This window comes from Bubalus kerabau, unplaced genomic scaffold (genome assembly GCF_029407905.1).
Source record: "Bubalus kerabau isolate K-KA32 ecotype Philippines breed swamp buffalo unplaced genomic scaffold, PCC_UOA_SB_1v2 scaffold_39, whole genome shotgun sequence".
Classification (NCBI taxonomy): Eukaryota; Metazoa; Chordata; class Mammalia; order Artiodactyla; family Bovidae; genus Bubalus; species Bubalus kerabau.
The window spans coordinates 2,388,982-2,409,436 of record NW_026577893.1 but is presented as its reverse complement, the minus strand read 5'-3'; positions in this window follow the sequence as shown (position 1 = coordinate 2,409,436).

Sequence of the window (20,455 nt, the reverse complement as noted above, 5' to 3'; positions counted from 1 at the left end):
GCAGGGATCTCGGGGTTGCATTCCAGGCTCCCCTGGGGAGTCAGGCCTCGTCTCGAGGGGAAGCCAAGGACTCCGCTCTCCTCTCGAGTCGCGACGCGGGTCTCTTGGAGCCCCCTGAGCGGCCTCAAGGGAGTCCAGCCTCCTCTTCCGTTTGGAGAGAGGACCAGGGATTGCTCTCCAGGCCATGCAGGAAAAGAAGGCCCTCAGCTCGCGAGGACGGGGGCGTCTCAGGGGTTTCCTCGAGCTGTGGCGCCCGTGGGGGTTTTCTCCCGAGGCACGACGAGGATCTCAGGGAGCCTCTCGTGCGGCGCCAGGGAAGTCAGATCTCCACGCGCGTGGCGAGGGGGAGCGCGTCCTGGCTCTCGAGTCACGGGAGGGGACTAGGGCCTCGAGACGCGTTGAAGAAGGACTCTCAAGGTCTTTCTCGGGTGGCGGCGGGAAACCCTCGTTTCCCTTGACTTCTGCAGGGGACTATAGGGAACTTACCAGGGTGCCTCTGAGAGGTGAGGAATGCTGTGGAGTTGGCAGGGCCTCTCGGGACTCTGCTGGGTTCGGCGCAATGGAAGAGGGCCTCACCTCGAGGGGAGGCAGGAACTTCAGGCTTCCTCTCCAATTCTGACTCCGACTGCACGGTCCCTGCAGTGTTGGGACAGGAGAGTCATGCCTCGTCTTGTCTGAGGAATGGAATTCTGGTTGCCTCTCGAGTTGTTCCGGGTGTCTCAGGCCCCTTGTCGAGCTGTGTGTAGACCCTGCGGGTTTTTCCGGATGATGCACGGGGTTGTCAGTGCCCCTTCGTGTTGTGCCTTCACTCACAGGGTTGCCTTCGAAGAGGTGTCCGGGCATCGGGTTCTTATCAAGAGCGGACCGGAAAATCGGTGTCGTTTGGCACGTGGCACCTCACACATGGCTGGTCTCGAATTTCCTCCTGAGACCGGCCTCATCCTGAGGTGCACCAGGAAGGCCGGGAACCCCTTCCAGACCACGCAGGGGAATCGACTCTCCTGTCGCGATCAGGAGGGGAGAAGGGGCTCAGATGAAGTGGTGCCAGGACCCTTGGTGTTCCCCTCGAGGGAACCCAGCGTGTCGGGAACTTTTGCGGTCGCATCAAGGGTGTCAAGTACCGTTTCGCACTTAAGGACAGAACATGGGACTTCCCTGGAGACGCCGGGAATTTCGGTGTTCCCCTGGAGTGAGACCAGTATGTTGGGGAACTTTGGGGTCGCATCAAGGGTGCCAAGTAGCATTTCGAACTTTAAGATGGAACGTGGGACTTCTCTTGAGACTCTAGCTGGCAAGGGCCTCATATTGCGATGAAGGGGGACCCACATGGTTTTTAAGACTTGAGGCTGAATTCTCGAATTACGATGGGATATTCAGACTTCCTCATGTGTTGACCGTGGGAAGACCAATCTTCCATTCAAATTGTGAGGGAGAGATGGAGGTTGCTCTCGATCACTGTAGGGCAAAATAGACCTCATCTAGGCTTGTGTCTAGGACATAATGTTCCACTCCAGGGGCGACAGGGATCTCGGGGTTGCATTCCAAACTCACCCGGGGAGTCAGGCCTCGTGTCCAGGGAAGCAAAGGACTCCGCTCTCCTCTCGAGTCGCACCGGGTATTTCTTGGACCCAACTGAGTGGCCTAAAGGGAGTCAATCCTCCTGTGAAGTTTGGAGAGAGGACCAGGGATTGCTCTCCAGGTCAGGCAGGAAAAGAAGGCCCCCATCTCTCCTTGACGGGGGCATCTTGTGGTTTTTCTCGAACTGCGGCGCCACTGTGGGTTTTCTCACGAGGTACGATGGGGTACTCAGGGAGCCTCTTGTGTGGTACTAGGGAAGTCAGTTTTCCTGCTTGTGGCGAGGGGAGCGCGTCCTTGCTCTGGAGACATGGTAGGGGAATCAGGCATCAAGAGACGTTGAAAAAGGACTCTCCAAGTCTTTCTCGGGTTACTTCAGGAAACTCTGGGTTCCCTCGACTTGTGCCAGTGACCTCAGGTAGCTTCTCAGGGAGCCTCTGAGAATTCAGGGATACTGTGGTGTTGGGAGGGGCCTCTCGGGACACCACTGAGTTTGGTTCAATGGAAGAGGGCCTCTTCTCTAGTTCAGGTAGGAACCTCAGGGTTCCTCTCCATTTCTGACTCCAATCGCAGGGTCCCTGAAGAGTTGGGCCAGGAGGGTAAGGCCTCGTCTTGTGTGAAGGAATGCAACTTCACTTGCCTCTCGAGTTGTTCACGGGGTGACAGTCCACATTTGGAGCTGTGAGTGGAATCGGCGGGTTTTTCCAGACGATGCATGGGGATGTCATTGTCCCTTCGTGTTGTGCCTTCATCCACAGGGTTGCCTTCGAAGAGATGTCCGGGCGTCAGGTTCTTATCTAGAGTGGACCGGGAATTCGGGATCTTTCAACATGTGGCACCAACCATGAGGCTACTTTTCGAATTTCCTCATGAGACCGGCCTCATCCGGAGGTTTGCGGGGAACGTCGGGAACCCCTTGCAGACAAAGCATGGGAGTCGACCCTCCTGTCGCGATCAGGAGGGGTGAAGGGGCTCACAGGAAGTGGTGCCGTGAACTTTGGTGTTTCCCTCGAGTGAGACCGGTATGTCAGGGAACTTTGGGGGTCGCATCAAGGGTGCCAAGTACCGTTTTGTACTTCAGGATGGAACGTGGGACTTCTCTTGATACGCTGTAGCGGCCAAGGGCCTCATCTTGCGATGACGGGGGAGCCACGTGGTTTTTCTCGAGTTGCGGCGGGATTCTCGAGTTACGACGGGGATTTCAGGCTTCCTCTTGTGTTGGGCCAGGGAAGTCCAATCATCCATTCGAGTTGCGAGGGAGAGCTGGGGGTTGCTCTCGAGTCACTGCAGGGCAAAGGAGACCTCATCTAGGCTTGTGTCCAGGACCTAATGTTCCTCTCCAAGGGCCACAGGGATCTCAGGTTTGCATTCCAGACTCACCCAGGGAGTCAGGCCTCGTGTCGAAGGGAAGCAAAGGACTCTGCTCTCCTTTCGAGTTGCGACGGGCACCTCTTGGAGCCCACTTTGTGGCCTAAAGGGAGTCAAGCCTCCTGTGAAGTTTGGAGAGAGGACTTGGGACTGCTCTCCAGGCCATGCAGGAAAAGATGGCCCTCATCTCGCGATGACGGAGGGGTCTTGTGTGTTTTCTCGATCTGCGGCGCCAGTGTGGGGTTTCACACGAGGTACGACAGGGAGCTCAGGGAGCCTCTCGTGTGGCGCCAGGGAAGTCAGGTCTCCATGTGCATGGCGAGGGGGAGCGCGTTATTGCTCTCGAGCCATGGTAGGGGAATCTGACCTCAAGACGCGTTGAAGAAGGACTCTCGAGGTCTTTCTTCTGTTGTGGCAGGAAACCCTTATTTCCCTCGACTTTTGCCGGTGGCCTCAAGGAGCTTCTCAGAATGCCTATGAGAAGTCAGGGATACTGTGGAGATGGGAGTGGCCTCTCGGGACTCCACTGGGTTTGTTTTAATGGAAGAGGGCCTCATTTCGGGTTGAGGCAGGAACCTCAGGTTTCCTCTCCATTTCTGACTCAGATCGAAGCGTGCCTGCAGAGTTGGGATTGGATACTCAGGCCTCGTCTTGTCTGAGGAAGGGAACTCCGCTTTCCTCTCTCATTGTTTAAGGGGTGACAGGCCAGTTGTGGAGCTGTATGTGGATCCTGTGGGATTTTCCGGACGATGAACAGGGTTGCCAGTGCCCCCTCGTGTAGTGCCTTCATCCACAGGGTTGCCTTAGAAGAGGTGTCCGGGCATCGGGTTCTTATCAAGAGCAAGACCGAGAAATCGGGGTCTTTTGACACGTGGCACCAACACGAGGCTACGTCTCGAATTTCTTCGTGAGACTGGCCTCATCCTGAGGTGCGCCATGAAGGTCGGGAACGCCTTCTAGACAAAGCAGGGGGATCGACCTTCCTGCCGTGATCAGGAGGGGAGAAGGGGCTCAAATGAAGTGGTGCCAGGAACTTCGGTGTTCCCTTGGAGTGAGACCGGTATATTGGGGAACTTTTGGGGTCGCATCAAGGGTGCCAAGTAGCATTTCGAACTTTATGACGAAACATGGGACTTCTCTTGAGACTCTGTAGCGGGCAAAGGCCTCATATTGCGATGAATGGGGAACCACGTGGTTTTTAAGAGTTGCGGTGGGATTCTCGAGTTACAACGGGAAATTCAGACTTCCTCTTGTGTTGGTCCAATGAAGACCAATCTTCCATTTGAATTGCGAGGGAGAGATGGGTGTTGATCTCGAGTCACTGTAGGGCAAAATAGACCTCATCTAGGCTTTTGTCCAGGACATAATGTTCCTCTCCAGGGGCAACAGGGATCTCGGGGTGCATTCCAGAATCACCCGAGGTAAGGCCTCGCCTCGAGGGGAAACAAAGTACTCTGCTCTCCTCTCAAGTCGCGACAGGTATCTCTTGGAGCCCATTGAGTGGCCTAAAGGGAGTAAAGCCTCCTGTGAAGTTTGGAGAAAAGACCAGGGATTGCTCTCCAGGTCAGGCAGGAAAAGAAGTCCCCAATCTCGCGATGACGGTGGGTTTTCCCGAGCTGCGGCGCCAGTGTGGGGTTTCTCACGAGGTATGACGGGGAGCTCAGGGAGCCTCTCATGTGGCGCCAGGGAAGTCAGGTGTCCATGCGCATGGCGAGGGGGAGCATGTCATTGCTCTCGAGTCATGGTAGGGGAATCCGGCCTCAAGACGCGTTGAAGACGGACTCTTGAGGTCTTTCTCGGGTTGCGGCAGGATACCCTGTGTTCCCTCGACTTGTGCCGGTGAACTCAGGGAGTTGCTCAGGGTGCCTCTGAGAAGACACTGATACTGTGGTGTTGGGAGGGGCCTCTCGGGACTCCACTGCGTTTGGTGCAATGGAAGATTGCCGGGAGCCAGCGAGAGATATTCCACTCATGACAAATGTCATGAGGAAAGAGTCTCGGCATACGCAAAGGCGGGATCGAGCCTCCGGGAGTTCCCCCGTATATTCTTCAGCATCTACCCCCAAAAACCAAAGTCTGCCTTCTTTATTGCTTTGTTCTCTCACCTCTGACATTACTGGGGATGTCCCCCACTACCATCTCACTCTCTCTGTCAAAGAGCTAACTTACAGCTCCAACTAATAATGTTCCTGGGCAATTAGTAGTGTTTAAATCCAAACCCCCCAGATGGTTTTCTAACTCGCCTGACAAGTTTACCCGGTCTCCTACAGCTATGCATACGATTGTGTACAGTCTCCCAGCCTCGAGACGCACGGGAAGTTTAAGATATTCAAATAGCTTAGAGCCTCTCAGAGAGTTAGAAACTGTCAGAATAAAACTAGTAAAAGATTTCATTGATGAACCAATGCTTTTTGCCAAGTTTCCACACCCCCTGAATTGTATCCTTGAATGTGTGCTAATTAATATAGTTGGTATGTAGAAAAAATAAGTAGTGGCCTTGATGTTGGTAACTTTAGACCCTTCAGGTAATAAATTCTTTTCTTTGTTGTAAACCCATTACACATCCTCCCTATAGGAATGCAATTTTATCTTCGAAAGATGGCGCCAAACCTTAAACAATTACTCTTAGAGAAAATAACTCTTATGGTTGATAAGTCTTTGTCAAGAGTCATAAAATGTTAATAGGTCTTCTGGCCAGAAGATGATGTAAATCATCTAAACCATTTTTATACGATAAATCTGCAGAAAACAAACCCTGGTTTTTGATAAGGATTAAAGACTGCTGACTTTGCATCCCCTATTATCCTCTATGTGTAACTTAGGGTATTAAAACCTGTGTTGAAAATAAAGCTACGGGCCTTGCTCGCCAACGCTTGGTCTCCCCATGTCATTATTCCCCTCAATTTTCAGATGAGTGTCCATCTGGAGCGCGGATATCCTCTGCGACCATTTATTTGCCTGGGCTTCGAAGACCCACTCGATAAGGTGTCTAAGGTGGGGCACCTTCCTCTATTCTAGAGGGCACTTGCAGCCTCCGTGGTCAGAGCTAACCTGGTGTCACGGGTTATATTGATTTTCCGCGTAAACCAAGCTACTCAGCTGCTTTTCTCCACTGAATTTTCCTACTGAGCTATCCTCATTCTATTACTCTTTATATCTTTGATGAATAAATAAATATATAAATAGGTCGCCTACTCCATCTTCCCTTCGAATACCCTGGATCAGCTGGGGCTGGACCTCTGCAGGTGGTGCCCGAGACAGGCATTTCGAAGGTAAATCCCCAACCCCATTCCCCCAGTGTTCAGTTTTGGGGACAGATAGGATCCCACTTAGGGGGCTGCAGATCCCCCTGTAGAATAGACAGGGCGAGAGGAGTGGGAAGTGTTGAAGAGTTAGAGAGAAAAAACGGTTTCTAAAAAGGCTGACAAAAAAGGCCTAATCTTTAGATAGCTAAAAGCAAAATCTTTTACTATCCTTAAGTTTCTGACATGGGCAACACTGAATCAAATGAAAGACAGCTCTTTATAGGAGTAATTTTACAGTTATTAAGTAAAAGAAGAATCAAGGTTAAAAAATCTTCCATTCAATCATTTTTTACATTTGTACAAGACCACTGCCCTTGGTTTCTACAACAAGGCACTGTTAACCTCGATATCTTGAAAAAACTAGGAAAACAGCTAAGAGCTTATTGTGCTCAGCAAGGTTTGGAAAAAATCCCTACTTACACCTTTCCTCTGTGGAATATGACTAGAGATGTTTTAGATCCAGCTCATGAATTTGAAAAGGTACCTGTTAAAGAGGAAAGTAAAGTTGGAAAAGTACCTGTTAAACAAAAAAGCAAATCTGAAAAGGTACCTGTTATAAAGAAAAGTGAAAATGAAGAGGCTATACCTAGCTATCGACAGCTAAATGAATGGCTGGCCGCTATGACTGCCAATGAGCATGTAAAAGATAGGGATGAAAAGAAAGATCAGCTCTCCCCTCAATTTGAAAAAGGTTTAGAGGAAACAGCAGCTCGATGCCATTCTGATGAGGATTTTTTTTTTTTTAAGCTAAAGATGCTCCTAAAAGTTTAAGAAAACATCCCTAATCAGACCATCCGCTCCTAGGAGGTTGAGGGAAACATCCCCGATCAGACAGTTCGTAAGATTTAGTTACCAAACAGTTAAAGGATCTCCGGAACAGAAGAGGAACACTTCGGGACGCTCCCATCCCCCTATGCCTCCTCCTCCATGTTGGGGTAAAGGGCCACCGCTAGGAGTTTCCCGGAGAAGGATTTTCTCTAGTCCCAAGGATGAACTTGATCCTCACCTTGAGGCTTCTTTTCTAGTCCCCTCTGCAGTTTAGCCAGGGTAAAGAGGTTACAAAATAAATAAAAATATTCTCTAAAATTAAAAAAAAAATTAAAAATGGATTTCTCTGCATCTAAGAATAGACAAATATTTATTGACTGTGGAATATGATTAGAAATGTCCTGGACCTCCGTCACGAGGCTGTTAAATAGACTATGGGGGAGGCTATAGAGGTGGATGGTGGTGAGTCTCCATTTACTGCACAGATCATATTTTCTGCCATTGAAGAAAAAAAAAAAAAAGGAGGGAGAAAGTGGTCTACCTCCCGAGGAAGGAGAGGGCTTACAGGACGCTGCGGCCGAGAGCCCTGGCGAGCTCCCTCCCCCTCTGCGCAAACCTTTAAAAAACTTATCCACCACTTTCTGATTTAAGGCGACTGCCACCGCCTTCGATTGTGCCTCCCAGGACCCAGGAGTTCCCCACTTTGCCCCCAAAGCCTCCCAAAGTGTTGCCTAAGACTGAGGAAGATAAAAAGTTTTTTAAACAAAGGAGCTTTTAGTACACAATATGCAGAGTGTGCTCCTTGGAGAAAACTCCCTCAGGGGGGTCTCACCCAGGCTAGGAGAAAAGCGAAAAGGCAAGGAGATTTAATAACAATATTAACCCCTGATGTGCCGCTTACTCCAATTCCAACCGGAGTGGCTGGCCCCCTATCTGAGGACATTGTAAGATTTGTCCTGGGGCGTAGCTCGCTTTCTTTAAAAAAAAATTAAATAAAAAAAAAAGAAAGAAAAGAAATTTCGCTTGTGCATGGTGTAGTAGATTCTGATGATATTGAGAAATTAAAGTCTTGATCTCACTGCCTATCAAAACTGTACAAATTAATAAAGGTCAAAGAGTAACACAGCTTTTACTTTTACCTTACTATCAGACAAGGAAAAACTTGACTTCTCAATCTAAGAGCCACAAAACATTTGGATCTAGTGATCTAGCCTTTTGGGTGCAGGAAATTACAGTTCCAAGGCCTTTAAAAGATCTTTTAATTCAAGAGAATAAAACGCCAGGGCTATTAGACACAGGAACAGACGTCTCTTAACATTGCTGGGAAAGACTGGCCCAGCTCCTGGCCAACACATAATACGGAAAATGAGTTGGTGGGATTAGAGAAAGTGGTATGTGGGGTGGAGATGCTGTACAGGTGGTACATTTAACAATACTTTATATATTGTTATAAATACATAATATAAATGTATTTGCCTAATTACAGTTTGCCTAATTAGGTATGGGTATAAATAAAATATAATAAAGGTATACCTAATTCTATTTATAGATCTATACTTAATTAATTTGTATATAAATTAATATGTATACTATATACACACACACATATATATACTGTATAATTAAATATATATGGCAGTAATATAATGTGTGTGTGGCTGATATTAATTGGTATGGATTGATGTGCTGTGATGATATATGTTCTATATACTGTATAATTATAAATGTGTGACATGTATTATTACAGTATATTGGTTTGTGTTGGTTGGTATTAGCTGTGTATGTGTTGTATTGTTGTAATATATATTAATTAATATATTGATTATAAAGATTAATTCAAGTATATTGATTTATATATATTATATGTCAATAACTTTATACTTGTTGCCATATATAAATACATATATAAATGCATTTTGCATTTAGGTATATCTGTATACCTGTATACCAAAATGAGATAAGGAGGTTATACATTTATTACTTAAATTTATACAGAGACCTAAACTAAACATTAGACCTAAATTAACATATCCATAGGGAAACAGCTAGACAAATAGTGAAGTTATGTTCCAATTGTAATTAATCACTTAAACGTAAACACACAGGGGCAGACTACAATGATGAGACACTAGATGCCTGAATTACAGGCTACGACTCGGCCCCTGGTCAAGTAAAAAGGCCTCCTTACGGGAGAGTGAAAAAGGCCAGATGTGTTGCTAACTTGTGGGAGAGGGTATGCTTGTATATTTCTACAGAATGCAGATTCTCCGGTTTGGATCTCAGACAAATTCGTCATGTCACATTCCCCAAAGACCAGGTTCGCGGCGCGCGCACTCGCTCGCTCCCCCTCCCCCAGCCAGCTCTCGCCTCCGCGCCACCAGCAGCGCCTCGCACCCACCTCTCTGCACCCCGTGACCTAGAGCAAAGAAGTCTGTGCAGCGAGTGAGGGCCAGAGAGGAAAGCGCGCCCGCGGAGTGCCGTCCAGACCAGCGTGGCCCCACCGGCGAGAGGGGACCGCCCTGAGCCCAAGCGGTGGCGGCTAGCCCTAAACCACGAACCCTGCCCCTCCGCCCACCATAGGCGCCTTGGCCCACAGCCTGCCGCTCGCGTTCTGCCTCCTGATGCTGGGGACACTGCTCCCCCGGGCTGACGCCTACAGCTGCTCCCTGGTTCATCTGGTTTAAACCCTCAATATAATGTTTGCTCCTTTGTAATGCTACAACATCCACCTTATCTTATGATGTAACCACTTATTGAATTATGGTCTTGCTGTATTACAACAACTACAGGATTTAATGCAAACACGACGGTTTGTGGGCTTAATTATCTTGGGAACAGCAGCTTTGATAAGTGCAATCACTTCTGTTACTGTGGCAGAAATATCATTGACTCAACAAGTACATACTGCTCAATATGTTGATTCTATGTCCAAAAATGTTTCTTTAACATTGGCAACACAGGAAGCTATAGAGAGAAAATTAGAAATGAGGGTAGACGCCCTAGAGGAAGCAGTAATACATATTGGGACTGAATTGCAGGCTTTAAAGGTGAAAATGGCATTGTCTTGTCATGCTGACTATCGGTGGATATGTGGAACACCCCTGAAAGTAAATGAGACAGATTTTGAATGGGAAAAGATTAAAAACCATATTTCAGGTATCTGGAACAGCTCTGACATTGGTTGAGACGTAGGGAAACTTCACTATCAAATAGCAACCATGGAGCACTCCCGATTAGATTTTACTGCTGCTGGAACAGCAAATGATTTCTTCCATACTTTCCCTAACTACATCTCAGGAAAGAATATTCTGTCTAATGTCTTTAGCTATGCTGCGGTGGCTGCTTTAATTCTGCTTCTCATAATCATTCTTCCTTGTATTGTCAGGATTCTTCGGCAGAGTATTCAGAGGCTCGCGACTGAGCTACATCTGGCTGTTTTAAGAAATAAAAAACGGGGAGATGCCGGGAGCCGGCGAGAGACATTCCACTCGTGACAAAGGTCATGAGGAAGGAGGCTGGGCATACACAAAGGCGGGATCGAGCCTCGGGAGTCCTCCCGGATATTCTTGAGCATCTACCCCCCAAAACCAGAGTCTGCCTACTTTATTGCTTTGTGCTCTCACCTCTGACTTTCCTGGGGGCTGTCCCCCACCACCATCTCACTCTCTCTGTCAAAGAGCTAACTTACAGCTCCAATTAATAAAGTTCCTGGGCAATTAGGAGTGTTTAAATCCAAACATGTCAGATGGCTCTCTAACTCGCCTGACAAGTTTACCCGGTCTCCTACAGCAATGCATACAATTGTTTACAGTCTCCGAGCCTCAAGAGGCACGGGAAGCTTAAGATATTCAAATAGCTTAGAGCCTCTCAGAGAGTTAGAAACTGTCAGAATAAAACTAGTAAAAGATTTCATTGATGAACCAATGCTTGTTGCCAAGTTTCCACATCCCCTGAATTGTATCCTTGAATGTGTATTAATTAATATAGTTGGTATGTAGAAGAAATAAGTAGTGGCCTTGGTGTTACTAACTTTAGACCCTTAAGGTAATAAATTATTTCCTTTGTTGTAAGCCCATTACACATCTGCCCTATAGGAATGCAATTTTATCTTCGAAAGATGGGGCCAAACCTTAAAATAATTACTCTTAGAGAAAATAAGTCTTACGGTTGATAAGTCTTTGTCAAGAGTCATAAAATGTTAATAGGTCTTCTGGCTAGAAGATGATGTAAATCACCTAAACCATTTGTATACGATACATTTGCAGGACAGAAACTCTGGTTTTTGATAAGGATCAAAGGCTGCTGTCTTTGCATCCCCATTATCCTCTATGTGTAACTTAGGGTATAAAAACCCCTGTTGAAAATAAAGCTACGGGCCTTGATTGCCAACGCTTAGTCTCCTAATGTCATTCTTCCCCTCAATTTTCAGATGAGTGTCCATCTGGAGCGCGGATATCCTCTGCGACCATTTATTTGCCTGGGCTTCGAAGACCACTTGAGAAGGTGTCTAAGGTGGGGCACTTTTCGCTATTCGAGAGGGAGCCTGCGGCCTCCGTGGTCAGAGCTAACCTGGTGTCACGGGTTATACTGATTTTCCGCATAAACCAAGCTACTCAGCTTCTTTTCTCCACTAAATTTTCCTACTGAGCTATCCTCATTCTATTACTCTTTATATCTTCGATAAATAAATCAATAGGTCGCCTACTCTGTCTCCCCTTCGAAAACCCTGGACCAGCCGAGGCTGGACCTTGTCAGAAGAGGGCCTCATCTCGATTTGAAGCAGGAACCTCAGGGTTGCTCTCCATTTCTGACTCTGAACACAGAGTCCCTACAGAGTTAGGACAGGAGAGTCAGGCCTCGTCTTGTGTGGAGGAATGGAACTCCACTGGACTCTCGAGTTGTTCACCGGATAACAGGCCACTTGTCGAGCTGTGTGTGGAACCTGCGGTTTTATCCGGACGATGCATGGGGGTGTCAGTTCCCCTTCGTTTTTTGCCTTCATACACAGGGTTGCCTTCGAAGAGGTATCCAGCCTTCAGATTCTTATCAAGAGCAGACCAGGAAATCAGTGTCTTTCGGCATGTGGCACCACCCACAAGCCTACGTCTCGAATTTCTTCTTGAGACGGACCTCAACCTGAGGTGCACCAGGAAGGTCGGTAACCCTTTCAGACAAAGCAAGTGAATCGACCCTCTTGTCCCAATCAGGAGAGGAGAAGGGGCTCAGATGAAGTGGTGCCGGGAACCTCGATGTTCCCCTCGAGTAAAACTGGGATGTCGGGGAACTTTTGGAGTCACATCAAAGGTGCTAAGTACCGTTTCAAACTTCAAGACGGAACGTGAGACTTCTCTTGAGACGCTGTAGCTGGCAAGGGCCTCATCTTGTGGTGACGGGTTAACCACGTCGTTTTTCTCGAGTTGTGGCGGGATTCTCGAGTTAGGTCAGGAAATTCAGGCTTCCTCTTGTGTTGGCCCAGGGAAGTCCAGTCTTCCATTCGAGTTGCGAGGGAGAGCTAGGGATTGCGCTTGAGTTACTGCAGGGCAAAAGAGACCTTATCTAGGCTTGGGTCCAGGACATAATGTTCGTCTCCAGGGGGGACAGGGATCTCGGGGTTGCTTTCCTGATGCACCCGGGGAGTCAGTCCTTGTCTCGAGGGGAAGCGAAGGACTCCACTCTCCTCTCGAGTTGCGACGGGTATCTCTTGGAGCCCACTGAGTGGCCTAAAGGGAGTCAAGCCTCCTGTGGAGTTTGGAGAGAGGACTCGTGATTGCTCTCCAGGCCATGCAGGAAAAGAAGGCCATCATCTCGCGATGAAGGGGGCGCCTCGTGGGTTTTCTCGAGCTGCAGCGCCAGTGTGGGGTTTCTCATGAGGTACTACGGGGAGCTCAGGGAGCCTCTCATGTGGCGCTTGGGAAGTCAGGTCTCCATGTGCATTGCGAGGGGGAGCGCGTCATTGCTCTAGAGTCATGGAAGGTGTATCGGGCCTCAAGAACCGTTAAAGAAGGACTTTCAAGGTGTTTCTTGGGTCATGGCAGTAAACCCTGGGTTCCCTCGACTAGTGCCGGTGTCCTCAGGGAGCTTCTCAGTGTGCCTCTGAGAAGTCAAGGATACCCTGGAGTTGGGAGGGCCCTCTCGGGACTCCACTGGGTTTGGTGCAATAGAAGAGGGCCTCATCTCGAGTGGAGGCAGGAACCTCAGGGTTCGTCTCCATTTCTGACTCTGATCGCAGGGTCCCTGCAGAGTTGGGACAGGAGAGTCAGGCCTCGTCTTGTAAGGAGGAATGGAACTACGCTTGCCTCTCGAGTTATTCACACGGTGACAGGCAACTTGTCGGACTGTGTTTGGAAGCTGCGGGTTTTTCCGGACGATGCACGAGGGTGTCAGTGCCCCTTCGTGTTGTGCCTTCTTCCACAGGGTTGCCTTTCAAGAGGTGTCCGGGCATCGGGTTCTTATCAAGAGTGGACCGGGGAATCGGGGTCTTTCAGCATGTGTTACCACCCATGAAGCTACGTCTCAAATATTCTCGTTAGACCGGCCTCATCCTGAGGTGCGCCGGGAAGGTTGGGAACCCCTTCCAGACAAAGCACGGGAGTCGACCCTCCAGTCGCAATCAGGAGGGGAGAAGTGGCTCAGATGAAGTCGTACCGGGAACCTCGGTGTTCCCCTCGAGAGAGACCAGGGTGTCGGGGAACTTTTGGAATCGCATCAAGGGTGCCAAGTTTTCACACTTGAAGTGTGAAAACACTTCAAGAAGAAACCTGGGACTTCTCTTTAGACGCTGTAGCGGGCAAGGGCCTCATCTTGCGATGACAGGGTAACCATGTGGTTTTTCTCGAGTTTCGGCGGGATTCTTGAGTTACGATGGGGAATTCAGGCTTCCTCTTGTGTTGGCCCAGGGAAGTCCAATCTTCCATTGGAGTTGCGAGAGAGAGCTAGGGATTGCTCTCGAGTCACTTCAGGGCAAAAGAGACCTCATCTAAGCTTGTGTCCAGGACCTAATGTTCCTCTCCAGGGGCGACAGAGATCTCGGGGTTGCATTTTAGATGCACCCGAGGAGTCAGACCTCATCTCGAGAGGAAGGAAAGGACTCTGCTCTGCTCTCGAGTCCCGACGGGTATTTCTTGGAGACCACTGAGTGGCCTAAAGGGAGTCAAGCCTCCTGTGGATTTTTTTTTTAATTTTATTTTATTTTTAAACTTTACATAATTGTATTAGTTTTTCCAAATATCAAAATGAATCCGCCTCAGGTATACATGTGCTCCCCATCCTGAACCCTCCTCCCTCCTCCCCCCCATAGCATCCCTCTGGGTCGTCCCAGTGCACTAGCCCCAAGCATCCAGTGTCATGCATCAAACCTGGACTGGCAACTCTTTTCATACATGATATTTTACATGTTTCAATGCCATTCTCCCGAATCTTCCCACCCTCTCCCTCTCCCACAGAGTCCATAAGACTCTTCTATACATCAGTGTCTCTTTTGCTGTCTCGTACTCAGGGTTATTGTTACCGTCTTTCAAAGTTCCATATATATGCGTTAGTATACTGTATTGGTGTTTTTCTTTCTGGCTTACTTCACTCTGTATAATAGGCTCCAGTTTCATCCACCTCATTAGAACTGATTCATTCTATTCTTTTTAATGGCGGAGTAATACTCCATTGTGTATATGTACCACAGCTTTCTTATCCATTCATCTGCTGATGGACATCTAGGTTGCTTCCATGTCCTGGCTATTAGAAACAGTGCTGCGATGAACATTGGGGTACACGTGTCTCTTTCCCTTCTGGTTTCCTCAGTGTGTATGCCCAGCAGTGGGATTGCTGGATCATAAGGCAGTTCTATTTCCAGTTTTTTAAGGAATCTCCACACTGTTCTCTATAGTGGCTGTACTAGTTTGCATTCCCACAAACAGTGTAAGAGGGTTCCCTTTTCTCCACACCCTCTCCAGCATTTATTATTTGTAGACTTTTGGATTGCAGCCATTCTGACTGGCGTGAAATGGTACCTCATAGTGGTTTTGATTTGCATTTCTATGATAATGAGTGATTTTGAGTATCTTTTCATGTGTTTGTTAGCCATCTGTATGTCTTCTTTGGAGGAATGTCTATTTAGTTCTTTGGCCCATTTTTTGATTGGGTCATCTATTTTTCTGGAGTTGAGCTGTAGGTGTTGCTTGTATATTTTTGAGATTAGTTGTTTGTCAGTTGCTTCATTTCCTATTATTTTCTCCCATTCCGAAGGCTGTCTTTTCACCTTGCTAATAGTTTGCTTTGATGTGCAGAAGCTTTTAAGGTTAATTAGGTCCCATTTGTTTATTTTTGTTTTTATTTCCAATATTCTGGGAGGTGGGTCATAGAGGATCCTGCTGTGATGTATTTCAGAGAGTGTTTTGCCTATGTTCTCCTCTAGGAGTTTTATAGTTTCTGGTCTTACGTTTAGATCTTTAATCCATTTTGAGTTTATTTTTGTGTATTGTGTTAGAAAGTGTTCTAGTTTCATTCTTTTACAAGTGGTTGACCAGATTTCCCAGCACCACTTGTTAAAGAGATTGTCTTTAATCCATTGTATATTTTTGCCTCCTTTGTCAAAGATAAGGTGTCCATATGTGTGTGGATTTATCTCTGGGCTTTCTATTTTGTTCCACTAATCTATATTTCTGTCTTTGTGCCAGTACCATACTGTCTTGATAACTGTGGCTTTGTAGCGGAGCCTGAAATCAGGTAGGTTGATTCCTCCAGTTCCATTCTTCTTTCTCAAGATCGCTTTGGCTATTCGAGGTTTTTTGTATTTCCATACAAATTGTGAAATTATTTGTTCTAGCTCTGTGAAGAATACTGTTGGTAGCTTGATAGGGATTGCGTTGAATCTATAAATTGCCTTGGGTAGTATACTCATTTTCACTAAATTGATTCTTCCAATCCATGAACATGGTATATTTCTCCACCTATTAGTGTCCTCTTTGATTTCTTTCACCAGTGTTTTATAGTTTTCTATATATAGGACTTTAGTTTCTTTAGGTAGGTATATTCCTAAGTATTTTATTCTTTCCGTTGCAATGGTGAATGAAATTGTTTCCTTAATTTCTCTTTCTGTTTTCTCATTATTAGTGTATAGGAATTCAAGGGATTTCTGTGTGTTGATTTTATATCCTGCAACTTTACTATAGTCATTGACTAGTTCTAGTGATTTTCTGGTGGAGTCTTTAGGGTTTTCTATGTAGAGGATCATGTCATCTGCAAACAGTGAGAGTTTTACTTCTTCTTTTCCAATTTGGATTCCTTTTGTTTCTTTTTCTGCTCTGATTGCTGTGGCCAAAACTTCCAAAGCTATGTTGAATAGTAATGGTGAAAGTGGGCACCCTTGTCTAGTTCCTGACTTTAGAGGAAATGCTTTCAATTTTTCACCATTGAGGATAATGTTTGCTGTGGGTTTGTCATATATAGCTTTTATTATGTTGAGGTATGTTCCTTCTATTCCTGCTTTCTGGAGAGTTTTTATCATAAATGGATGTTGAATTTTGTCAAAGGCTTTCTCTGCATCTATTGAGAAAATCATATGGTTTTTATTTTTCAATTTGTTAAGGTGGTGTATTACATTGATTGATTTGCGGATATTGAAGAATCCTTGCATCCCTGGGATAAAGCCCACTTGGTCATGGTGTATGATCTTTTTAATGTGTTGTTGGATTCTGATTGCTAGAATTTTGTTAAGGATTTTTGCATCTATGTCATCAGTGATATTGGCCTGTAGTTTTCTTTTTTTGTGGGATCTTTGTCAGGTTTTGGTATTAGGCTGATGGTGGCCTCATAGAATGAGTTTGGAAGTTTACCTTCCTCTGCAATTTTCTGGAAGAGTTTGGGCAGGATAGGTGTTAGCTCTTCTCTAAATTTTTGGTAGAATTCAGCTGTGAAGCCGTCTGGACCTGGGCTTTTGTTGGCTGGAAGATTTTTGGTTACAGTTTCAATTTCCGTGCTTGTGATGGGTCTGTTAAGATTTTCTATTTCTTCCCTGGTCCAGTTTTGGAAAGTTGTACTTTTCTAAGAATTTGTCCATTTCTTCCACGTTGTCCATTTTATTGGCATATAATTGTTGATAGTAGTCTCTTATGATCCTTTGTATTTCTGTGTTTTCTGTTGTGATCTCTCCATTTTCATTTCTAATTTTATTGATTTGATTTTTCTCCCTTTGTTTCTTGATGAGTCTGGCTAATGGTTTGTCAATTTTATTTATCGTTTCAAAGAACCAGCTTTTGGTTTTGTTGATTTTTGCTATGGTCTCTTTTGTTTCTTTTGCATTTATTTCTGCTCTAATTTTTAAGATTTCTTTCCTTCTACTAACCCTGGGGTTCTTCATTTCTTCCTTTTCTAGTTGCTTTAGGTGTAGAGTTAGTTTATTTATTTGACTTTTTTCTTGTTTCTTGAGGTGTGCCTGTATTGCTATGAACTTTCCCCTTAGGACTGCTTTTACCGTGTCCCACAAGTTTTGGGTTGTTGTGTTTTCATTTTCATCCGTTTCTATGCAAATTTTGATTTCTTTTTTGATTTCTTCTGTGATTTGTTGGTTATTCAGCAGCGTGTTGTTCAGCCTCCATATGTTGGAATTTTTAATAGTTTTTCTCCTGTAATTGAGATCTAATCTTACTGCATTGTGGTCAGAAAAGATGCTTGGAATGATTTCTATTTTTTTGAATTTACCAATGCTAGCTTTATGGCCCAGGATGTGATCTATCCTGGAGAAGGTTCCATGTGCACTTTAGAAAAAGGTGAAATTCATTGTTTTGGGATGAAATGTCCTATAGATATCAATTAGGTCTAACTGGTCTATTGTATCATTTAAAGTTTGTGTTTCCTTGTTAAATTTCTGTTTAGTTGATCTATCCATAGGTGTGAGTGGGGTATTAAAATCTCCAACTATTATTGTGTTAGTGTTAATTTCTCCTTTCATACTTGTTAGCATTTGTTTTACATACTGTGGTGCTCCCGCGTTGGGTGCATATATATTTATAATTGTTATATCTTCTTCTTGGATTGATCCTTTGATCATTATGTAGTGACCTTCTTTGTCTCTTTTCACAGCCTTTGTTTTAAAGTCTATTTTATCTGATATGAGTATCGCTACTCCTGCTTTCTTTTGGTCCCTATTTGCATGGAAAATCTTTTTCCAGCCCTTCACTTTCAGTCTGTATGTATCCCCTGTTTTGAGGTGGGTCTCTTATAGACAACATATGTAGGGGTCTTGTTTTTGTATCCATTCAGCCAGTCTTTGTCTTTTGGTTGGAGCATTCAACCCATTTACGTTTAAGGTAATTACTGATAAGTATGATCCCATTGCCATTTACTTTATTGTTTGGGGTTTGAATTTATACACCGTTTTTGTGTTTCCTGTTTAGTATTTGTTGGAGAGCTGGTTTGGTGGTGCAGAATTCTCTCAGCTTTTGCTTGTCTGAAGAGCTTTTGATTTCTCATTCATACTTGAATGAGATCCTTGCTGGGTACAATAATCTGGGCTGTAGGTTATTTTCTTTCATCATTTTAAGTATGTCTTGCCATTCCCTCCTTGCTTGAAGAGTTTCTATTGAAAGATCAGCTGTTATCCTTATGGCAATTCCCTTGTGTGTTATTTGTTGTTTTTCCCTTGCTGCTTTTCATATTTGTTCTTTGTGTTTGATTTTTGTTAATGTGATTAATATGTGTCTTGGGGGGTTTCGCCTTGGCTTTATCCTGTTTGGGACTCTCTGGGTTTCTTGGACTTGAGTGAGTATTTGCTTCCCCATTTTAGGGAAGTTTTCAACTATTATCTCCTCAAGTATTTTCTCACGGTCTTTCTTTTTGTCTTCTTCTTCTGGGACCCCTATGATTCGAATGTTGTAGCGTTTAATATTGTCCTGGAGGTCTCTGAGATTGTGCTCATTTCTTTTAATTCGTTTTTCATTTATCCTCTCTGATTCATTTATTTCTACCATTCTATCTTCGAATTCACTAATCCTATCTTCTGCCTCTGTTATTCTACTATTTGTTGCCTCCAGAGTGTTTTTAATTTCATTTATTGCATTATTCATTATATATTGACTCTTTTTTTATTTCTTCTAGGTCCTTGTTAAACCTTTCTTGCATCTTCTCAATCCTTGTCTCCAGGCTATTTATCTGTGATTCCATTTTAATTTCAAGATATTAGATCCATTTCACTATCCTTACTCGGAATTCTTTATCAGGTAGATTCCCTATCTCTTCCTCTTTTGTTTGGTTTGGTGGGCATTTATCCTGTTCCTTTATCTGCTGGGTATTCCTCTGTCTCATCTTGTTTAAATTGCTGAGTTTGGGGTGTCCTTTCTGTATTCTGGCAGTTTGTGGAGTTCTTTACTGTGGCATTTCCTCGCTGTGTGTGGGTTTGTACAGGTGTCTTGTCAAGGTTTCCTGGTTAGGGAAGCTTGTGTCCATGTTCTGGTGGGTGGAGCTGTATTTCTTCTCTCTGGAGTGCAATGAAGTGTCCAGTAATGAGTTATGAGATGTTTGTGGTTTTGGGGTGACTTTGGGCAGCCTGTATCTTGAAGCTCAGGGCTGCGTTCCTTTGTTGCTGGAGAATTTGCTTGGTATGTCTTGCCCTGGAACTTGTTGGCCCTTGTGTGGTGCTTGATTTCAGTGTCGGTATGGAGGCTTTTGGTGAGCTCCTGTCAATTAATGTTCCTTGGAGTCAGGAGTTCCCTGGAGTCAGGGTTTGGACTTAAGCCTCCTGCTTCCAGTTATCTGTCTTACTTTTACAGTAGTTTCAAAACTTCTCCTTCTATACAGCACCATTGATAAAACATCTACGTTAAAGAAGAAAAGTTTCTCTACTGTGAGGGCCACTCAGAAAGGTTCACAGCATTACATGGAGAAGAGAAGAGGGAGGAGGGAGTTAGAGGTGACCCAAATGAGATCAGGTGGAATCAATAGTGGAGAGAGTGGGCTGGCCAGTAGTCACTTCCTTATGTGCACTCCACAACTGGACCGCTCAGAGATGTTCACAGAGTTATACAGAGATGAGAAGAAGGAGGAAGGAGACAGAGGTGGCCAGAAGGATAAAAGGGGGGAATGAAAAGGAGGGAGACAGATCCAGCCAGTAATCAGTTCCCTAAGTGTTCTCCACCGTCTGGAATACACAGAAATTCACAGAGTTGGGTAGAGTAGAGAGGGGTTAGGGAGGAGACACAGGCGACCTGGTGGAGAAAAAGGAGAGTCCAAAGGGAGAGAGAGCAGTCAAGCCAGTAATCTCGCTCCCTAGTGAAAAATGGGTACTGAAGATTGGGTTCTTAAAGGTACAAAATTGGTAACAAATACATAAAAGCAAAAATTAAAAATCTAGAGTAGAGTTTGGAATTTCAAAAATACGATGTTAAAGAAAAGAAGAAGGAAAAGAAAGAGAGAAAAAACGAACAAAGGAAAACAAACAAGGTCGCAAAAAT